A 23,258-nucleotide genomic window follows, 5' to 3' on the forward strand; every position below is an offset into this window, starting at 1 on the left:
TACAAATTCAAACTGTCCATAGGATGGGAATCTACAGAAGCCTTTCCCTGTAATTATTCTAGGGCTCCAATTATTAGTGCCACTGGTGCCTTGCATTAAAAAAGTCCTGGGTTCAAATCCCAGCAGGGGTATTTCTGCATGTTCTCTGGGTTTTCTCAGAGTACCTCAGCTTCCTTCCACAGTCCTAAATCTGGTGACATGAGGTTGTAAACGGTTTACAGTGCTAATAAGAATGGAAACTAGGAACTGAGTATTACCACGGCTGTAGTGAAACGGCCATGGCAGTATTATTCTGTCTGGATGTGTTTCTGCAACAGGAGCCTTTTAACTAAGATGGGTAAGAACTCCTGAACAAATCAATTTTTGAAGAATTTAGCTCCTATTTAGTTCACCTAAATTCAATTTATTAATCTCAACGGGAAGCAAGTCATTATACTGTAAGTGTGAGCAAGTCGAGAGAGATGCAAATTTCAGTGCTTACACTTCAACAAGAAAACCTGAAGGGTATTTGAACTTAAAAATTAAACAACAGACCAAATAAACAGACGTATATTTAAACAGTTTTCAATAGTATAGAAAAACATGTTATAGCTCCTTTTGATATCTACATAAAGTTTAAATACATTGCCCAAGGAAAAATACATAAACTATGATTTAATAATCCTGTAGCGTCATTAATAGTTGCTCTTTTTTCACCCAACAATGTAAAAGCATATAAATGACACCAAATTGAAAACTGTCAAAATTTTAACCCAAAGAGGTAGAGAAAGATATTGTATATTCTAAAAAAACATATTTTCTTTCAGAAGATTTTATAATCCTATTTATCTTATTAAAATTGTATTTACTTAATTACTTCTTCAAAAAATACAATAATTGGTTGGTTTTTTTTAAAATTATTCCAAAAATAGGCTGCATTATGTTACCTGTTTGGTTAAATAAAGAAAGGAAAACATTTTCTATTCTTGAGCTGCATCCTACAATGTTGGTGACGGTAAACAAGTTAAACTAAACTTAATTTTATAGAAAACTATATTTTATTTTATTTTTCTTTTGCCAAGTCGTTGCAAAGTATTAAAATACATTCTCTCAAAGTGGGATGGTCACCTTTGGGACTAATTGGTGGAGATGCTGTTTGACTGAACATCATCAGGCTCCTCACCAATAATGTCATGCAGTTTTTAAGTCCCTTATTTAATGTCACCTGTACAATGCATATTTAAAAAAAAATCTTTTAAAAATTAGTTTTATCTCAACACAATTAACAGTAACAAGTTTTGAATTGAAATATTTTCCTATTTATTATTTTTTTCTTTTTAAATCTTTTGTAACATTTCCTAAACACTTCTGTGTGACCATAGATGTACTTCTGACGATTTCTTTTTAAGCAGAAAACATTCATAATCAACAATAGCAAATGAAAAGGAACATCACTGTCTGGTTACCTCTTGCAAAGCGAAAGAACAAAGAAGCATTATTCTGGTAAAATGTTGCCCCCCAGTGTACATGGACTTAATAACTTTAAAAAAAAGACACTTGAATTGTAGTCATTCTTCAAATTACAAAAAAAGAACTTCCAAATTACAATCAACCCAGTAGGCATTAAGAGGAAAAAGAAGGTATTTATTTCACTGCTCACATCGCACTCAATTACTTCAGTGTTTGGCTGAGCAAAGAAAGCACCAAGAGAAGTGCTTGTTTGTTTCTGCATGAGTGGAGCCTTCCTGAAGAGCCTGCAGTTGAGTTACTTAATTTATTTTGTTGTTTTTTTATTTTTATTTTCATTTGAGAACCGAGCATCTATGATGGCTGAAGGACAGCATTGAACAGCCTTATCATCATGAGGATGAGAAAAACAAAACAAAAACAAAAAACATTAGAAGGAAATCATTAATCCTGTTTCCAGAATCAATGTAGTGAGTTTAGGAAACACGTAGAAGACTCCAGACTTTTGATGTGGTTCATCTTTATCACTAAGCCTACAGTAAGAGCTACAACTGAATTATGTTTTGCAAAAGTAATAAGCAAATATTTCATCCTCTTGATGTGCCAAGCTGCTTTAGGCAAGACTTTTAGTTGTAATTTCAGTGAAACATGTTTGTCATGTGTTTCTTTTTTAAGGAAAACTACAACTATGAGTCACACCCAGCCAGTCGTATCGGCAGAACTATTATTTCTCTTCATCGTCAAATAAACCGATCCACATAAAATGCTGTGTCACAAATGTAATTTAGAATGTTATCACAAATCAGCTATATCACCATAATAAACATGGTGAGTGTTTTCTTTTAATTCTTCTTAAATTTATAGTAATGCATTTTAAAAGTGTTGTTGAGCTATTTTTATGTCAAAGTTTATAACGTGAACTTTAAGCAAGACCCATCTATTTAAGTGTTATTTATTTATTTATTTTTCACAGATTATGCAAAAGAATTACTGCCATAAATAAATAAGACGCACTTATGTACGTTTACCAGTAGATGGAGCCAAACAGCCACCAATAAAAACTCATCGTAAGTAGGAAAACGCAAATATATATTCTGTATGTATGTTTGTTGGCATATTTAACACTTGGGATTATGTAAATCCTGTATTTAATAAGTGACTCAGACAGTTGAACATGCTCTTAGGCTTCCACATCTTTTCTCTTTAGCACATTTTCATGACTTTTTTTTTTTACAGCAGCTGTTGTATTGCAGGTGGTCTACAACACCACATGCTAGCGAGTGATAAAAAGAAAGCTGAAAGATTTCCTTTGCCTCAAAGCATGATTTCTTTTCCTCTTTGATTTTATTCCCTCTCCTCAAGATAAAGTACTCCCAACACAGAGAAGCAGTGGATAAAGATTTAATCTCTTTCCTGATGAATGACCCTCTGCTTCTCTGACAGCAGGTGCTGAGGCACACTGCTCTGCTGTGAGAAACACTGAGATGTTTCTGTGAGTCGTTTAGGTTTTATGTCTTTGTTTCCTTAAAAGGTGCCTGAACTGCACACGGTCGACCCAGTTTGGGAAACGTCTGCTGAGAAGAGATATTTGATAACCTGTTAAAAGTCAGAGTCATCTGGGGTTCATGTATCATTGTGTGACAGATCAATTTCCCCAGCTTGTGTTTTCAATCAAACTGCTCACAGTTCTGCATGTACTGTTTTCTGTTATGTTTTACCTTCATTTAACAAAGTTGATTATTTTTAATTCACAATTCCCAAATGTGTGAGAGTGGAGTGGGAGCATATCACTTAACTTTACAGAACTTTAATGAATTTTGAAAAATGTCTGATGTGCTAGTGTTATTGAGTTTGGGATTTTCTTCAACCCACATGGGGGCCAGAGATATACACACCAGGACAAATATTTGAAATAGTGAAAGTTTGAGAATGTCTTTCAGCTTTACAAATTCAATACCTACTAATTTCTTATCAGTGATCAGGCTTGATTTTAACTGATGGTATATCTCTGTCAGTATAAAATACATGGTGATGGTGTATGTGCTGCCCTGTGATGAACTGGAAGGTTGTCCAGGGTGCAGACCACAGGCATAACTTTGTAAGGATCTTGGGTTGTTTGAGCCTGTTTTGTTGTTTTTGTGTTTTGTGGAGTTTCTTATCTCTTTTAGTTCTGCCTTGTTTCTATTTTTACTTCAGTGCCTTCTTAGTGATTGTAGTTATGTTTATTACTCCTTTCTTAGTCACTCTAGTTTTTATTATGTTTCTTATTTTGCTAGATTCATGCCCTCAGTGAGCTCTCCCTCGCCCCTTGTGTCACTTCCTCTTTCTCTCTCTGTCTCTCCAGCCTGCCTTCTGCTCTCTCCCCTCACACCCACAAACCGTTAACTCATCAGCCCAGGTCTTTTGTTCAGCATTCAACCTCCCAGTACTTAAGCACCTCATCCTCAGTTACTTCTTGCTGGTTCCTCCCATTACTTCCCCATTTAACCCTGTGTACTCCCTGTATCTCCTTGCTGTGTTTTGTCCTGTGCGGATTATGGTTTTTGTTGTGGCCTGGCCCCCTGTGGTTTTTGTATTTTTGTAAGTTTGTATTTTCATTAAATCTTCAAATTCACTTGACACTTCAGTCTCCCTGCATATGGATCCACTATATCCTCCAGCAATCATGACAGACATAGTGTAGCTCAAGCGATAATAATAATAATGACAATGGTTAAAGACAATAACTAATAACTTAACAAGGGTGTTGATTACCAGATTGGTTCGGATTACCTTGTTCCTAAATAACTTAGATCATCATTTAAAAGCTGCATTTTGTGTTTATCTATCTGACAATAGATTTAAGCCAAAACAGATTACATCTGTAAGGGGGAAATACTTTTCCACCGCATCGTATGGGCGTTAAAAGCTATCTGATAAATGAACAGATAGCTTTTAATATTGAATCTCCTTTCGTGTTATCGTTAGACATTTATCGTTAAACCTAAGACAGTGCTTTATTTCTAAACTGTACTTTTCCAAATCTAACTAAGTTGTCTGTGGTTGTTTTGCAGTGTAGTATTGCTTGCTGTAAAGATGTTTTTTTTTTTTTTTTTTTAAGATGTACTCTCAATGTTCTCTCTAAATTGAGCTCATATATTCTGAGTTTATGTGGGCATTATTTCTTTCTTTATGGATGGAGCCTCCTTTGGCTCGACTCAGAGTGTTGCTGAAGTCGGAAACTCCATTATCGGGGGCCCCTGATGAAAACCTGTTAATGGCCGTTCAGTTAGGCTTGAGGTCGAGAGAGAGACCCGGCAGTGCAGCCACACACAAAGCCATAAAGCCTGATGTAGGGGCCTCTCATCGAGCGTCCGCGGCTCAGGAAGAATAACTGTACCGGTGTCTGCAGACCTGTTGAATTAAAGGGGGCATTAACTGCTGCATCCTCTGCATTATTGATGGAGAGCTCCTTTCCCGAGGCCATAATGTCGGTTATTTTTCCCCTTGCAATTTTCTGGTAGACGTCTTGCTGTCTTCAAACACACTTCTGCAGAGAGCAAAGAGAGGGTTCAGGCGAAGTGCTCGCCCTTCTCCCTGCAGGTTGCTGTTATTTTAAACTAAGCTGCGGACCGCCGCAATCGATGCAGGGCTGCAGAAACCCCATACAACAAGTCATGTTGCATGCGTGAAATGAGAGTAATCACAGTATGACAAGCGTGGTGTGATGAGTGTTATGCAAGATGCCACCTACACTGACAACACAAACGGAGGTGGTGAGATTTCCTCCTAAAGGTGCCAAATCACATGGTGCCTGGAGTGTTTCTTCATGAGGTGTGACCCCAAAGAGACAAAACCAGAGATTTTCATTCCGCTTTGATGCCAAACGCTTCCTAACAGGGATTACCTCATGAGTCACCCCCGCTGCCACCTACAGTACACTTGTTGTCGAGTTTCTCCAACAAGCGCTCACGCTGCTGGTTTTATCTGCTCCTGGCCAGCTTGAGGCACCTCACCACGCCGCTGACCTCATCCTGTCAGATGATTTAATGAGCAGAGCCTTGTCACAAACCGGTGCGTCTGGGGACTTATGGGGGAGCACCACACAATGCCCCAAAGATTAATGAGGTCATCTTCATTGCCCAGCGCATGTGAGAGACACTCGGTGGGGAAGAAAGAAACTTGATGACTTTGGGAACCGTTTAATATAAATGACGCAAAGAGAATCAAAAATAACAGCCTCAGTATTCATAGGCAGTTATGTGGTGATGTGAAGCCCGGCTCTGGTCTACTTATCTGCTTTGAATTTTATAGCTCAGCCTAGTCGATGATAATGAGCTGACATTTTTTTGTACTCGGTCAGCAGGGATTGGTGCTCTGCCCTTTGATTCTGCTTCCATGTGTGGGATTCCAATTGCGTGTGTGTGTTTGTGTGTGTGAGGAAATTCATATGAGCTTTGGTTTTATGATAATAACATTCTTAAGGGCAGTCCCAAATCAATTCACCTGAAGTCCAAATGCTTGACTTCCATCTCTGTAGGCCTTTTCAAAGGTTGCTATTGATTGTTCCAACCTTTACCAGATTTTCGAAGGGATAGACGAAAGAGATTGTTCCAGAAATGGAGAGATGATAATGCAATTAAGAGGGAGGAGGCCTTGTAGAGTAAAGAGTGGTGCTGAATGAGAGTGGAATCAGAATGAAAGTTGCTAAAGCAAAATCTTTAGCAACTCTGGTTAGTGTGTCTTTTTCCTATATGGACTATTAAAAGTCACAAATAACTTCAAATGAAAGTCCACACTGTTGTCTCACCTTGTGGTTAATAAAGTAGATGGACCAGAAGCTGAAAGTCAGCAAACTGAGAAATTCCAGAAGAAGCTGCTCATTATAAAAAAAAAATAATAAAAAAAAAAAAAAACAATCAGAAGTTTCGCTTGACCATAAAAATGCTTGGTAGAATGGGGATTCATTTTCCAGTCCCTTCATTTGCTTTTGGATACCCCCAAAAAAAAAAAAAAAAAAAACGGAAATCAGTATCAACTAGTAAAACCCCAATTAGTGGCACTGTAGGAAAACAAGGATTTGACTATCATATGCAAATACACATATTAAATCAAGTTATTTTTAACTTTATAATAAATAATGTCTCTTATAAGTTAAGCTACCTTGGAAAGGACAAAGATCTGTAAAGGGCACAAAACAGATTAATGAATGATAGTAGAGTTGCAGCAGACAGAATTTAGCAAACATAAAAACTAAATACCTCCAACAATTATTTGACGTTTATCAATCTAAGTTTAATCTTAGCCCAGAAATCGGTAAAACATAACCATTAAAAACTGGCTGATTAAATTGAAATGTGCTAAAAAGCAGCACAATTCAACTACATTTTAACAAGTCTACATGTTCCACAGGTTTGAACTAAGTCAAAATGTTTCCACATATGACACACAGAGGTTGATTTTACCTTATCAAATTGATCTGAAGAGCTTTTGAAGTGTGGAAAAGTGGTCAGAAGAGGAATCTTCTGAGATAATAATGACTTGAGAGAGAAAGAGAATGGAGGAGGAAGACTAAGATCAAAGGTCTGAGAGAATACCAGGAAGAGGGCATATTTACAGTTTAGCAGTTAGATGCAAGAGGTCTAGAATACATCATCATTTCAAAATCTGTAATCTGAGAGGGAGAAAAGAAATGAGTAAATGGATGGAAAAACTAAGAGGCAGCTTCAAACTTTGTGAGGTAAAAAGAAAACACACTGGAACAAGTAAAACTGGGATTAGTATCTTCGGTTGAGCTTTTGTAAAAGATTAGCAGAAAAATAACATATACACATTTGAACCTAAAACTGTTTTTTTTGTTGTTGTTGTTGTTTTAAATCAGTGCTAAATAAAACTACTTTATTAATCTGTTTTGCTTGAGGTCATCTGGTATCTTGTTTCTGTTTATTTTTGTTTCTTACCAGTTACTCAGATTAACTACTGAATATACTGTAGGCTGAGTCCTGATAAAAACATTCAGAAAAGTGCCAAATCTCCTACTTCATGATTTAGTTTTTATTATAAGAAACAGATGAACAGTCGGTTTGCAAAGGTCCTTTAGCACAAAACATTTGGCGGTCATTTGGTAGATGTTAAAAATATTTTGTGCAAAACTGAGTTAAATAACAAAGGATAATGCAATGTGAATATTTTACCATCGTTGACAATTTATACCTTTTTATTTCATTTATTTATTTATTTCAATGATATTTTACTCTATTCTTCTTCCTGAAATGATTCAGTACCAGAATTACAGAAAGAAAATTGTCTTTCTGGATAAAATGCAACAAAATATATGCATTTTTGTCCAAACGCAAGATAAACTCATTCATCCCCTCCCAAATGATGTCATGCAATTCCCAACTTTTTCTCCCCCACGTCCCCTCACTAAAATATCTCAAAACTCTTTCTCTAAAATTATATTGTGTCAATGGTGATCTTTACTTTGTTTTTTTCATAATTCTGATGGATGGGAATTAACAATGGAATAAAAGTAGGAGTACTACAAAAATATATTTCTATGTTATTTTATGTTTTTCTGCATGTCATGAAGCATCCAGATTACTTAGAATCCACAAAAACTGCAGCTTAAATTCTGGATGACCGCTGGATGGCGCTAAAACACCACCAGCGCAGAAACACTCGTTATTGAATCCGGCCGCGCTGGCATTCCTTTAACTGCTCAGATTCATTTTTTTTAACTGCACGAAGCTGTTGCCCAAGCCAAACCGAACTCACTTTGTTGAAGGAGAATTTAAAAAAAAAAAAAAAAAAAAAAAAAAAAAAAGCTCACTCTGCCTCAATCGTGAAACTATGTCCGACTGTCCGGCTCTGAGTCCAGCTGCAACGACTCTCTGCCAGATGGGAAGTTGTGAGTCAGACCAGGAGGACGCGCAACTTTTATAGACTTTCAAGTCCGCTGCTTGCGAGTAACCAGCAGCGCTCAGTTTAGTCCTCTGACTCTTGGATTGCGCGTCTGGAGAGCTCTGGTGTCAGCCCACCGCGTGTTTCAGGTTCGGTGCTGTTCAGGGCGTCTCTTATCGAGGAGGATATGGTAATAACATTAAGATCATGTTTGTGGTGTTTGCGGTTTGCAATGGAGAATAAATAAAAAAGGACGGTTATCGGGGATTAACTGAGAGCACAAAAGCAGGTAGGTCGTCTTTGCAGTTTTTAACCTCTCTGCTATTTATTTATTTGTATATCTGAGATGTTGCTGAAAGATTCAACAAGATGATTTTTTAAAAAATCTAACAAGGAGATTAACCATTGAAAATTTCCCAAACGCTTACTGGTATCACTGATGACACCAATTTGGAAATGGACGGTTTTAAGTCCTGTGCTGGTTGCTGCAGGTTGGCATATTTTCAACTTTCTATTGTCAGCATCTAGACAAAAATCAGATCTATGCCCAAGCACACATTTTATATTGACTTCTTCAATTTAAACAGAGCCAGGACCAGTTTTTTCTCTCTCCCTCTTTGAGCTGGTTCAGAAATTGGGGGTTTTTTTTTTTTTTTTTTTTTTTTTTTTTGGCTATTAGCTGCACAGGCTTTTTAGTTACATGCATAGGATGCTAGGTTAAGCCGTACTGTTTTTATTAAATCCATGCCTGATCAGATAAGATCAAGTAAGTTTGAAATGTTAATTCATGAGACATCAACAGAGATGTGTGAAACAGCAATTCAAGGAAAATCACGTAAGATGATGGAATATCTGACATTTCTGACCTAAACATTCTGAGTGGGCTGGTGACTGAAATCAAGAAAGGAAAATTAAAAGTTCAAAGAGTTTTTATGAAGATTTAAAGTTTAGTGCATTGGACATAATCCTCCTTAGGATGAGGATGGTGACTCATAATCATCCCTGTTTCATCTGGATTTCTTAGACAAGAATATTGAATTGAAATGTGACATTATGAAAAATAAAAGTTTGAATGAATTAATGTGCTTTTCAAAATTAATCTTTGAAATGCATAAAAATAGCTTTTAAAAGTGCAAAAAATGAAACACATGAAAAGAAGAAAAATGAATATATATAAGTGCAAAATTCTAAAACAAAACCAAAAACCTTTTAAAATAAAACAAGGTAATACAATTTAAAGTTGTAACCAGTTCTAATAGGCAATCAGTTGGCCAAATCCTGAAAAATCAGATTCCCCCCCCCCAGTCATTAAAGGCATTCAAAGTAAAATCTGCCCGTTTCAGTCTATAACTCATCAATCAAGAGCATGGACTGTGATGCACTTTATTGAGCTCAATAAAAATCAAATAAAGGTTAGGAACACATGCTTTGCTGCACAAATGAAGATTCAGTCAGCTACCTCTATCAAACAGTTTATTATGGATTAACAGGATTTGGGATTTTGGAAAAAAGCTTAAAAATAAACTAAAACATTTAATTAATTATAATCTCCAGGTCAAAGGAAGGAGAAAACTGCAAGACGCTCCCAAACAGAAAATATCTCACTAGTGCAACTAAAAAGATTCCTTTAGGGAATTAAATTTGTTTTGATTTATGCAAAGATTTATTTTATCTACTTCACTTTGGATTTAAATGACCTTTAAGCAGAAGACACAACTCCAGCTCTACATATTAAGCCATACTTTCACTTTTGGTTGACCAAAATAGATGGTCTAGCCTGACTCTGTTTTTTTATTTATTTATTTTTTACCCTGAGCCCTACATCTCAAAACTGGATGGCGTTAAATCTGTGTGTTTCCATCTTGTGTATCAGTGGAAAGGTTACCTGAACATGGCTCCCCACTGGAAAGCTCTACAGGCAGATCAAATACAGATCTGAATCCACAGCAGGGGCCAGTATGATTCCTGTGAAATCCACCATAAGAGTGAAACAGCTTCACCTACAAGCTCTTGCTCTGTGACTTTTGCAGAAGCACAAGGCTTTGCTCCTGTTGAAACGCTTCGAACGCTCAAACAGAGCCTCTAATGAAAATTGGCTCTTGTGTTTGTCGTCAGCTGCTTTGCACACAGAATGCAGATATTTACGGCTGTGCTTACACATCGCTGAGGCGGAAAGGTTCATTCTCTCTTTCTTTCTCACTTATAATCTATGTTCACCTTGTTCCTTCAGCTGCCCTTCATCACCTTGCCTTGTGTGGTCAGCTGTTTTTTTTTTCCCCCTCCTTTTCCTCAATTAGTGCTATCATCGCATTTCATCCTGCAGAATACGAGGATAGTAATAACCTTATACTCCTATTGCAGCCTGATACAATTCTACTGTGATTAATTGAAGTCCCCTCAGAGAGTCAGACGAGGCGTAGATCTTCCCTTTCACACTCGCTGACAGGCAACCCATTATATTGTTTTATAGATCACCGTCAGTAGCCCTTGAAGCCGCCTGTGGCCCACTGTTGTTCTGGAGGGTTTTATTGTGTAGGGTTATTGGTTGCTATTGCTGACAGGCGGAGTAAAGGCCACCTTGGGATTACTGGAGATGGGATCTCTGTGACAGCCCCACTGTATTTGACAGTAACACTGGAGACCTGAAAAAGCCTGCTCTGCAGACTCTGTTGGAGAAAAGAGGCAATTTGATTTTTAACCCTCACAAAAAGAAAAAAAAAGTTTTGCCACCATGACACCACAATAGTGCACTCACTTTGTCATCTGTGGTCTCCAACAGCAGGTGAAGCAAACATTTTGAGCTTTTGTGCTATTTGCATGTGACAAAACACACTGCAGCTTTGTCGGAGAATCGATATAAAGAGGTGAGACAGATTGCCTCGCAATTCCACTTGTCTTTTAAAAGCTACCAGCAAGTGGGTATTGCAACAACACAGCGAAGAATTCAGAGCACTGAGTGAGGCTTGGAAAGCGTCCTTGATATGCATGAGCCACCAGGTGACATCTAGAAGAAGAGAACGGTGCAGAACATCACAATAAGAGGCTTGTTTCTAGTTTTAAGAAGCCACCCCAGGCTGAATTTGTGTTCTTCACCATCTTCCTGCTCACGCTGTCAGATCAATAGGGCTTAATAAAAAAATCTGTAGCGTGTTTTCAGCCTTGAAACAAACCGTTCAGCACTTTAGTTTTTGCACTTTAGAAAGGTCTGCGTGGGTATTGTGCAGTTTTGCTATTAAAATTCCTCTTTTTCCTGCAGTACTTCTAAATGTGTCCTCCTTGAACACACTTTATAGATGCCATGCGGTGTGAAAAATACAAGGCATGTCTGTTTATGCAGAAGGCACGCACACGACTGTTCAGTGTCTTATGAAGGAGAAAATACACAGTGATGTCACAAATTAACCATAAAACCATGTCTCTTGCATCACTTTCGAATCGTTATATTACCTACCGGCTTTACAGGTTTGGTTTAACAGAACAATAAAAAAAAAAATCCGCCATCTGTCTATGTGTACATGATTACACTCGATTTCAATGCCTCAAGATTTGCTGCTCGGTGACGTTCATAGGCTAATGTGTTTAGAGAGCTTTTTGTTCCACCTCTCAGCTTGCCAGCTCAAACTGCTGAGGTGAATCCGTCTGGTGCTTAAGGGGAGATTCAGAGCACCACAGTAACAAAAGAAATGCAGCACTGGGATGCTCGTGTGCTGCTCCGTCATGTCAAGAAGAGGAGGAGGACACAAAGAGCATCCCTCATGTTTTATAGATGCCATTTAAAGGAACATTCTCAAAAACAGCCTTGTAGAAATGAAGTACAGCACACAGACTAAACACCTAGACAATAAACTAACAAACTGGTTTTTGTGGGAGGCAGCAGAGTCCTAATCACTCATCAGGGCTGATCTGTGCTGATGCGGTGCACAATTTTTCTCTGGAAGATTAGGCTGGGAAGCACAACCACATCTCTTATTTATTTTTTTCATGCCGCGTTGCTGTGTGCACGTTTGGGTGTTTGGTGCACACGAGGAAGAGAGGCAGCTGATGATGATGATGATGATGATGATGATGTTTGTGTGCAGCTGAAGTATTGCTGGAGATCCTGCGTGGTTGGTTGAATGATGCATGTGTGCAGAGGCTTGTTTTTATTTTCTGCTGCATCATTGAAACTTCTTTTTTTGGGGGAGGGATTGTTGTTATTTGATGATGGTCAGCTCATATATGTTTCCCCCTGAGTCCACATGAGTTGAATACAGGCAATCAGGCGAAGTTCATCTGACCCTCAAAATAACTGTTATTAAACAGCTAATGTTAGAACTGCTTTGCTGGAAAAGTGCAGCCTTCATTTTGCTTTTCTTAGTTCAAGTTTATTTTATGCAAGACAAAAACAACTTTAAACATAGAAAACAAAACCACACATTCAAAATAGAAATGAGGAAAATAATGAAGATAAAATATTTGTAAATGGTCATTGAGTTCAACATATGTTCTCAAAAGCTTCAAAAAGCATCAAAAACTTTGCCTCCATTTCTATAATAGCAGTTTCAGGGAATAATTGGATGCGATGCAGCAGTGAATATTTTTAGCATTTTCTTTTGTTACTTTCCTCAAAGTCAGAAGTTTACATACATTAAGTCTAGTAAGTTTCTCAACAATTTTGGAAAGTCCACACAATAGCGTTGTAAGCATTTATTTCATAACACCTGTTCTATCATATTCCAGTAGAAGAGGAGATGAACATGTTTAGGTGCTACATGTTTGTATCAAACCCAAAATGAATAGGCTGAAACTGTTATAAAAAAATTCTCATTTACATTGAAATTGAAAACAAAACATTGTGGTTATTAACAATAAATAATTTGTGCTTTCCGTTATTTGTCTGAACCTTATTTGAGTGGCCTGAAAATTTCACCCCTTTTCATTTATTTTTTGAAAAGCGTACCTGCCTGGGCTGATGATTTTTCAACATTCTCAAACTGCGATTCTGGAATCCCACAAAAATCATTTTTAGGGCTGGAAATGACCCTGTGGACAGAGTTTGAACCAGTTTAAATCATCATGTTTGTATTAGCAATAAACATAATTAATGTTTTTGCCACAGTTTTACTGTTACAGTTAGTTTCTCTGCTCAGAAATGTGAATCGCATGGGAAGGTTACTGGTTTACTGTAGCAATGTACCATTGTCTGTGTGGTACGTATATATTCCTCTAATGATCTTTAAAAGGTTCACGTTAACTAAAGAATGTTTTATGTCACTTCATTCCTGGCTCTGATTAGCTTTAAAGTGGAGAGACACAGAGAATTATCTCTTAACTTAAGAATAATGATGGGACATAATCTCCTAACAGTGCAACCATGTAAAAAAAAGAGAGGAATTCTCCTTTAAGACAGGATACGTTTGAACGTTTAATGGATTTATACATAAAATGAAAAATAATTTTAATTTCCATCCTAGATTTTCCAAATGTCAATATAACAAACTGTGTTTCTCTGTTCAAATAAGTGTTAATCACTGAGCTACATTTCAGAAAGACGAAGGAAATATGATTACCTATCTTTAAGTCTGCTGGTATTCATTGCTTTTCATTATCTGGCAAAAGTTCATAGGATGCAGTCACATCCAAGAAAACTATCAAAAAAGCTAATTTTCTTCTGTACATGCAGAGAACTACTGAGGCAGAACTGATGTGCAGAGGAAGCAGTTTCATTTAGTAAAAAATAAATTCAAGCCTTCGTTAATGGAATGCAAGTAGGAGTAAAACCCTAAGTCTCTGCTGTAGCAACCAGAACGGTCACATAATGTAAAATCAAAACTTCTTGGGGACATTAAAGTGAGTTGTTACCAGCGATTGTCATGAGGTCCTCTTGAGAAAAGCACTAGTGCTATAATAATCTGGATCTTGTTTATCACTTTGGAGCACATTTCAGCCAAAGAGCATTTCAGTACCAGATGAACCAATCAGCAGTCTAAATGATCTGAACAATACTCGGGTGATGAGTGGCCAACTTGCTGGAACAACACACAGAGGAGCAGCTCTGATTACAACGCACATGTAGGCAGGGTGAGCTCATTCCTCAGAGAGAACACAATTATACTGCTATATCTCCCCAGAGCTGCCACTGAAAAGCAAACCTTTAAACCCTTAAGTCAGTTTTGTGCCAACTCAGTAAATGGGACTTCTTGCTGTGCAGGGATGGCAAACGCAAGCAAAATGCATTTTTGTAGTCCAGAGAGTCCTGACCGTTCAGAGCAAACTCTGTATCCTGAGTGGGAGCCACATGAGTTTGAGTGGAAATTTTTCCACCTAACTCTTAATGCGTTATGGAAACTGAGGATGATGAGGGTTGAGGGAGAACAGGAGCCCCAGCAGAATAATTCAGTTTTTCAAGATGGTGGGTTGCAGCTCTATCAACTTTCTTTTCAGTTCCTCTCTCTGTTCCCTTTTCTTGAGATATTCAGTGTTTGGCAGCTTTCACACTCAGTACTGAGCCATTGTGCTGAATTCTCATCACCTTCTCCTGCACCACAGCAAAGAACGTAACTCCCCAAGCCCCTTACATTCAGCATGGTAGAAAGGTTGGGGAAGTGGAGATTTTCGAGGCCCCATTTCTAAACCTTGGTTCCTTAGGGACAATAAAAGGTCTTTTTTTTGTTGGTTGCTTTCTTTCTGTTTCTAGCCAATGTGGTGCCTAAGGGGTCTTGGCAATATGTATTTTTTCTCTCTTCTGTGTTTTGTTGCTTTCAAACTCCACTTTGTGCTTGTAAACGCTATTTCTCATAAGACAATTTTAACTGAGATCTCAACATGATGCTCTTATCTGCTGTTCTCATTAGTTCTTTGTTTAAGAAAGCAGGAAATATGCAACAGGGATGCGACTCTAATTAAAAACCGGTATTAATAAATTACACTGTTTCTGTCTCTCAGGTTTTAATGTGGAAGGCTGGTTGACCAGAAGCCATGTAGTCTGAGCTGAAAGTATTAAAATAATTTTCTGCTCTGAAAATGCTTCTCAGAGAAAAAAAGGTATGAGTATGAGAAAGGGGAGGCTCGTCAAAAGAATGATACACAAGTATATATTTTATATATTTTCAGAAAGATGGTTTGCCTGCCTGCTTTGCTCAACTTTTTTTCTTTTTCCATTTTCACTTGTGACCTTGGCAGAAGTGGGATGCGATGAGAGGAGGGGCGGATGTGCAAATCAGGAACTTACACATCGGGATAGCTTTAGGTCGCTTTTTTTGTGCCTTTCATCACGTCAGCAGCTGGAGGTGCGTGTTGTGTTTCGTGCCCTGAATTGTCAGTTCTCTTCATAAAAGACTTCCAGTTTCCAAACGCATCAGAAAAAGCATCGGAATATGAATGTGGGACAAAAATCCAGGCCAGTTCTGCTAATTTCACATGTTCAAGTTCACTAAAGGGTAACTGGATTCAGTTAGTTCCTCATCCAATCGAACACACCTTCTCTGTCGCTCAGCATATGAATTTGAACTCATCAGTTAGATTTATGTTATTGATGTAATTAAGAAATGAAACAACTCAGAAAAATTAGGAGCCAGGATTGTCCAGGAAACTGATTGTTCATCATTGTTTTTGTGGAAATTCTTACAAAGATATTGAACAATAAGGAAAGAGTGTTACTAAAAATCCTATGTTGTAGTCCTGAAAAAATCTTATCGTTTTAATAATTTAGACCTTTGCAGGTGTTTCTCATTTTTAATATTTTCCACAAATGAGGCAAAAACAGATTCCTGAGAAGGCAGACTAGTAAATATACTGGAACACCACAAACAAAAATCAAAGAAAAGCACAAAAGTTAACCATGAACAGAACCATTGACAGAGAAAACAAATGGACTAATGCAATCTAGGTGTAAAAACAACAACAAAAACAATTCATGCTATTTTGGAAGGTAAACAATTTTGGAACAACCCAGGGGCTAGAAAAACCCTAACAAAAACAAAATGTACAAATAAGAAAAAGCATAAGCTCAAGGAAAGTAACAAACAAGCCCCATAGGCAGAGTGAAAGCAAAACATGGACACAGAAGGAAAGATAATCCAAACCAGGGTGAGAAAACAGAGAACATAACATATTTGTTTTTCAATTTTATTGGGAAATATTCACTTACAAGCTTATATGTATAGTTATCTATTTTTAAGATGCTCTTGCTTATTTGGGATTGCCTGAAGAATATAAATTTCCATGGTACTTTTCATGAGAATAAATCAAGAAATAAATGCATACTTTTTAAAAGTCAATGCATGCAGGTCCCTGAAACACTGTGCTGTCTTTGTGAGCATCTATTGTTATGGACTATTGGAGGTTCTCTCTACTGTATTTCTGTATTTCTCCAGCACAGGGAAGCTTTTGCTTTTTCTGCAGCACAATTTTAGATGTTTAGATTGATGTCCTTTTTTAAGCCGGCATCAATTTTCAGATAGGAAGATTCAAAAAGGATAGTTTTTGAGAAAACTATCCTTTTCCCTCTGCCTCTCTTCTGTCTTCTATCTTCACAGCACTCTCATTCCTTCCCAGACACTTTCACAATTACACACACACAGACTCACACACACCATCCTTGCCACAGTGTGCTGGGTGACTAATTTCTCCTGGGCTTTGGACTTTGGTATGACAGAGGGCAAGAAGGAGAAAATCAAGAGAGAGCAGAAGCAGTGGTGCACTGTTAACTCACAGGCATCCACCCACACAGAAGACCTTCACACTACCTCTCCCATTGCCTTTTTTGGCCACCCGTCTTTCTGTTTTTGTCTCATAGGCAGGTGCAAGCCCAGATCACCAAACATCTGTGTCACCTCTGTGGGACTGTGTCAATTTGATTGCTGTTTATACTCCAGTTTCAGGTACTGGAGACAAAAGCACAAGCAATGTGCGTGATGCTCCCATCTGTGAAGAAAAATTGAAATCTAAGTGTGTTGTTTTTGAATCCAATTCGAGTTGTCTTTGCTGGAATCTGTAGAGTGGAACGGGTGCCAATCAGTGGGCATTTGTTTACTCTGCATCCTGCTGACAGAGCCTGAGACAAATATCAGCCGTGCTCCTGTCACGATGTGTGCCCTGGCACAGTTTGATAGAAACCAAACTGGAAAAGGTTGCATGTCACCAATATGGTACAGGTATGCATCAGTAATTAAGAAACAAACAAACAAAAAAAAGAAACAGTGTTTAGAGGCAACAGTGGCAGGTTTTACATGTTTTTTTCAAGTTGTAAATATTGATTTACTTTTTTTTACAATTACAATTGTAATTTACTGTGATTTTCATTTATAGACTACAGTTATGTGATATATACCAACTCATAATTGCGTTAGTATATATACTAATTGTATATAATTAGCATACAATTATACACAACATCATAACAATTAGTGTTATAAGCTAACACATAATTGTGTATGTATATGTGTATGTAAGTGAGTAGACTACAACTGACACAAAGATTTGGGCTATCTATACATTTACAGTTAAATAACTATTTTGTTTACACTGATACAACACTGATGAGGGAATGACTACCAAGTTTCACTTTGAACACTGAATATATTCCTGCAGCATAATTAAGACATAATTAATATATTTTTTGCTGTAATTCCCTTCCTACCTCTTGTTCTCCTCCTAACACCTCTTTCCATGCTCCTAATTCATTTAAACATTTAAAACAGGGACCTCAATAATTAAAATCCTCCAGCCGTCTGCAGCCCTGAGCCAGGCCTCCTGTGGCATCCCGTGGCACTGTTTGTGTGGATGGACACATTTCTAGGCTCCTCATTAATTGATGTCTCACTTGACATCAGGGGGCTAATGTACTCCCACTCGTCACTTCTTACTTTCTGTGCTGATCCAGCACGTCACGTCTTCACCCCTTCACATAGACAGTGTGATGGATTCACACAGAAAGTGTGATGCCAGAAAGTCACGCGGAAGTGGTTCAAAGGGTGCTGCCACCCCATGGGACAGATCGGAGGAAATCTTATGTTAGACAAAGCAGCTGCAAGTGGACAATGTAGTCTACTACTGTTTTTCCCTTCTGTTTCTCAGTGTGCTCAACTGACCTATCTTTGTTCCTGCTGCGCATGACTTCACATTTTTTTATCCTTTAAAGAGAAGCTCTCACCTATGGGAAAAGATCTAGTAAGGTCAAAGTGTAAACATACAGAACAAAAGTGAAATTAAGAGCCATAAAGTTCTAAAAGCCATTTGAGGTGATCGACCATCCTGCCACAATTTTATTTTCCTACATTGAATTCATAAAGCAGATGGCACCAAATACATGCAATAAAAAAGCAGGCATCACATTTTGTAAAGAGGCACACATTATGTTTGCATCAGGCCTCAACTAATAAAAGCAGGTTATCACAGAGATGTCATGTTATTGATGTTAATTTATTCAGCATAGATGTAAAGGTATTTCGCAAGATATTCCACAACATTTGACAGGAAGAATCATGTCAGATGTGATGTTGTAGCACAATAGAGTGATGCCTCCATTAACTGGTTCATCTTGATATAAAAGGCATGGAGTAAAACAATATCAGGTTATTGAAATGTCATGCTTAGTCTACACAAATGTTCTCTGCCTCTACTATCACATAATTGCATTAGAATTTTTTAGAACAATCACACATTGCATTGCACATGTTTGGTTTTTAATATGCAGATTTGAATTATCCACTAGAATACTCCACAGCTGCGGGGTTTTTTTTTTTACATTTTATTTTGTATTTTAATGAAGGAAACAGCTTTTAGACATAATTTAGACAACTTATTTGAATGGAGAAATTATTTTTGAAAAATAGCGGCCACATCTCATTAGGTGAGGAGATTAATTAACTTTGTGACATCCTTGACTTCTTCTCTGTAAAGCAAGCAATGTTCCATGTCTCTGGTTTCCATTTTTCTTCTCTTGCACCACAATTACCACCAGCTTTGAGCAGAAGAGGAAAAACCTCAATTAAATGCAGTCAAACTGTGTCGGAGCTGCAACAATACTTGCTTGTTAGCTCTATTTTAGGAGCCATTCTGCTTTTGCATCTGGTTCATGAATTCCAGGCATGTGCCAACTCAGATTTGCTAAGATTTAAGATCTGCAAAATAGCTTTGTGCATCAGCCCCAGTGAGTTTCAAATTCCTATTCGATGCTGATCTGAAAATGTTTTCTCATTTTTCACTTATACTTGGTTAATACTGTGCACAATGTTAATATAATTTGCAGTTTTTATTAATATTGATCACAGCATTGAATTTGATATTTCATTTGGCCAACATGTGTATGAAAGAATCACAATACGCTGTTTTACTTTAAAAATTGTCTCACCTACATTCACCTGCTGTTATGCTGCTGCACTCCCAGAAGAGGTTGGAGTCAAGCCTGTTGAAACATCTGCTTTATAAAATTGGCTGCATCTATATTTTGGAGTGTGCACATATAATTATTATGGTTCTCTTTCTGCGGTAAAACAGGTGTGATATGTTGGAGCTGTTAGATTTTTTTTTACAAAGTATTTTTATAAAAAGAAAAAAAATGAACATTTTAAAAAATGTGTCATACTGTGATAAAAGCACTCAGGTGGCAACAGCTTACCCAATATAAATTTGTTCTGCTCGTATTGTTGTAGATTTAGAGCAACATGGCAAGTAAGTGTGAATTTTTATTTATTTTTTTATCCAGAAAAAAGAGGCACTACTGAAAAGAAAGATACAACTGTTTTCCAATATAAAACCAAAGGATCAAGAAACAATGTCTGCAGTGTTACATATCTAAACATGTCACTCATCATTGGAGGAACCATTATTACAGACTCTAATGATCAAAAATCAAAAATTTTAACAGATGTATTGGAATCTGCAGAAAACGTGTGTTTGCTAAAAGTGGCATCTTGGAAAGCTTCAATAAATACAACGACGTGATAATTATGGAAATTTCAAGCTTATTTTCACAGCTCCTGTTGCAGCTAGCTGCGCTACACTGTCATAGTCAGCTTGTATGTAAACAATACAACATCTAGTAGTTCTTTCCACTTTTATAAGGTGTTTTATTATAGGAAGGTGACATTTTCTAGGTATTAAGAGTTTCTTTAAGAGGACTTCGTTTTGCTCATGGTTCTTTGGTTTGTGCCGTGGAATTGGTTGCAGGCTGCTGGCTATGAACCGGTGTGTTTACCTTCAAAACTGACCTGAATTTAATTGGGAGTTATTTATCTCTGTTCAGCAATTTCACATGCTGAAAATGCAAAAGGAAACCCAATTTTTGAACCATCAAGCTGCAGGTCATGACCGTGTGGAGAAAACCACAGAATCAATAGGTTAATTGCTTATAAAGAATGCATGGATGAACAACGGCTTAGTGTGTTGATCTGAAAACTAAAGTTAATACTGTTCAAGATTTATATATATACATATATATATATACACAGTATATGTCTTTAGGGTTATATTAAGAAGATAACATATAGGCAGATATTTATTTAATTCATCTTAAATCTTGTCTTCTTTTTAAAAACAATCTTGGATAAAAACAAAACATGAGCTGTAAAACTTATTTTTATATATGCACATTTACTTCTAATCTGCTCTTGTAAAATACAGCTGAAGTTATTTCCTTGTCACTAAATTAAATAATTGATTTATTTATATGATAAAGAGAAATGAGAAATTATTTTAAAAATCATTTCAATGCAGCATTTGCTCAAAAATATGGGTCAATTTAGAGTTCTGATGGTAATTTGTACTTGTGTTTCTTGATCATTTGTTACATTTTGACTGGCCTTTAAGAAACAATTTTGGAAATAAACTAACAAACAGTCCAAAGAGTGATGATAAATATTCTTTTTGTTTGTGTTTCTCAGTGAACTATGATTTTATTTTTCAAAACCAGACATGTGGTTTTACAGACAAAAAAATGTGCAAAAATTGAAGCTTTGAAGGATATTTCTGTTTTCATTGTTAACACTTGACCTTGATAACTAGTTGTAGAAAATTATGTCTTAACTCCTCTAAGTACTTCTTTTTGTCTTGAAATAAAAAGCCTTTCAATACTGGGGGCTGTCATGAATGCCTGAGTGCCCAGCCTGACCACTGTATTAGAGCTGTGCAGGAAATCAATTCAGGAAATATAGAGGCAATTATTTTGTCTCCCACATTCGCTGACAAAGTTGCAAGTAAGCGAGCTGGGAAGAAAATACAGAATTAAAGAGAAGAAAATAAATATGTCTTCTCTGGGGTTTGGGGACTGTGTTAGGAGCACGGGGGTAATTTTAAAATCCTGTACACCTCTGCAAAGCAGCTGTAATTAATGAGCTCTGTGAGTGTTATTGATTTGCTGAAACCTATACCCGTATTGTTCTGTTTCATCCCAACTTAGGCTCAGGAGACGATCATATTTTGATGAAAAGTTTGAAATCATCTTTAGCATGATATTCAAGTATTTCCTGTTTCCTTCTTAAAGCTATTGTTTTGAGAAGGCCAGGAGGGCCACATACGATCTCAGCTTTACACCTCGGACATATTGTCAGACCCAACATAAATTGCTCACTCTTACTCTTTCTTAATTAATCATTAACACATATGCTTTTGTACAAAGTGAAGAAGGTGGAGTGTCTGCAAAAATAATGTGAACAAACATAATGTTCACTTCAGATTTGAATTGTAGATCTGCTCTGTTAATCACATTACAGCTGTGTTAAGCATCACATTGCTGTGTGTGAACCATACATGGGATTTTAACACATATACCACCACCCAATTAGTGACTTGAAAAAGCCAGATTTGTGTAAAAAAAAAAATCCATTCCAGTGTTCAATTTATGTAAAAATCTAAAAAGAGATAGAGGAAATGTTGCTACTAAAGTACATTTAATACCATTTTTGAACCCCAATGACGTAAGTTTAGCAATTTGCTGAAGGGAGAAGAGGTGGATGTTGCTGGAGAAGAGAATTACTTAATTGTAACTTAGAGCATAGGTTATTGTGAAGAAAAGGGTTCCTCAAGCCGATCAGGGACCCCTGAACTGCTACAAAGGAGGGGGATGTCAAAAGTAGGATGAGGGATGAAGGATGACTGTAAAGAGGTATAGAAATTGGACAGAGGCAGGCAGGATGGATATAAGAATGAAGGTGAGAAGGATGAAGAAGCTGGAGGTGATGAATGGGGGATAAAGGAAGTTTGGATAAAAGGATGAAGGGTTGAAAAATGAACGGATGAGCGGTTGAGAGTGAGCTCAAAAGAAATGATTACAGTGCTGAAAATGGGTTTGGTATAAGTGGACTGCTAGTTAATCTGGAGGTATTGACACATTAACTGTATAATCAAAGGTTTATTCCACTTGTGTCTAAGTGTTACAGTATCCTAAGACCTAAATTAAATCATCTATAGAACCAACAGCAGTTTATCACTTATGTTTTGGAAGCTTTTATAGAAAATTACAATTATATCATGTATAAAACAAAGTAATTAAAAATATCTAAGTAATAGTGAAAAGTGGCATGTTGATATCTTATTGCATAGCATTTGCAGCCTGACATTTGGCAACTATTCATTTACTTAAATCTCTTCTGTTCTCCTTGTTCTCATAAACTCCCTAAATCCCAATAAAGCTGCTCTCATTTCCTGCAATAAGGTGACAGGAAGCAAAGTGACTTTGAAATTCTGATGGCGACATTCTGGCTAAACTTCACTTTACGATGGTCATAATGATAAGTTGAGTTCACACCGAGTGATTATCAGTGATCTAAACTGAAATCTTTCATTACAAAAGAAAATCTCTGGCAGCGAGTCTGATCCATCATCTGGTTGAGAGTTTCCTACCAACCGAAGAAGACCTACAAACAAATACCAAGCAGCATCTGATATATTCTCCCTCTTATCAGATGCTGAAACGATGGAGAAGAAATGAAAACAGACAGCAATGGAAGTAC

General features: G+C 37.1%; 1 protein-coding gene across 1 annotated transcript in view; it reads left to right on the forward strand.

Moving 5' to 3' along the window:
• The first annotated feature begins 8,152 nt into the window (after positions 1–8,152).
• tafa3a (TAFA chemokine like family member 3a) overlaps positions 8,153–23,258 on the forward strand; it is a 109,012-nt gene continuing 93,906 nt past the window's right edge. The window contains exon 1 of the mRNA XM_015059972.1: positions 8,153–8,617. The gene's annotated coding sequence lies outside the window, so the exon portion shown is untranslated. The remainder of the gene's footprint in view (positions 8,618–23,258) is intronic.

Source organism: Poecilia latipinna, unplaced genomic scaffold (genome assembly GCF_001443285.1).
Source record: "Poecilia latipinna isolate Pla-1442-1.1 unplaced genomic scaffold, P_latipinna-1.0 Scaffold66, whole genome shotgun sequence".
In the NCBI taxonomy this organism is placed as follows: domain Eukaryota; kingdom Metazoa; phylum Chordata; class Actinopteri; order Cyprinodontiformes; family Poeciliidae; genus Poecilia; species Poecilia latipinna.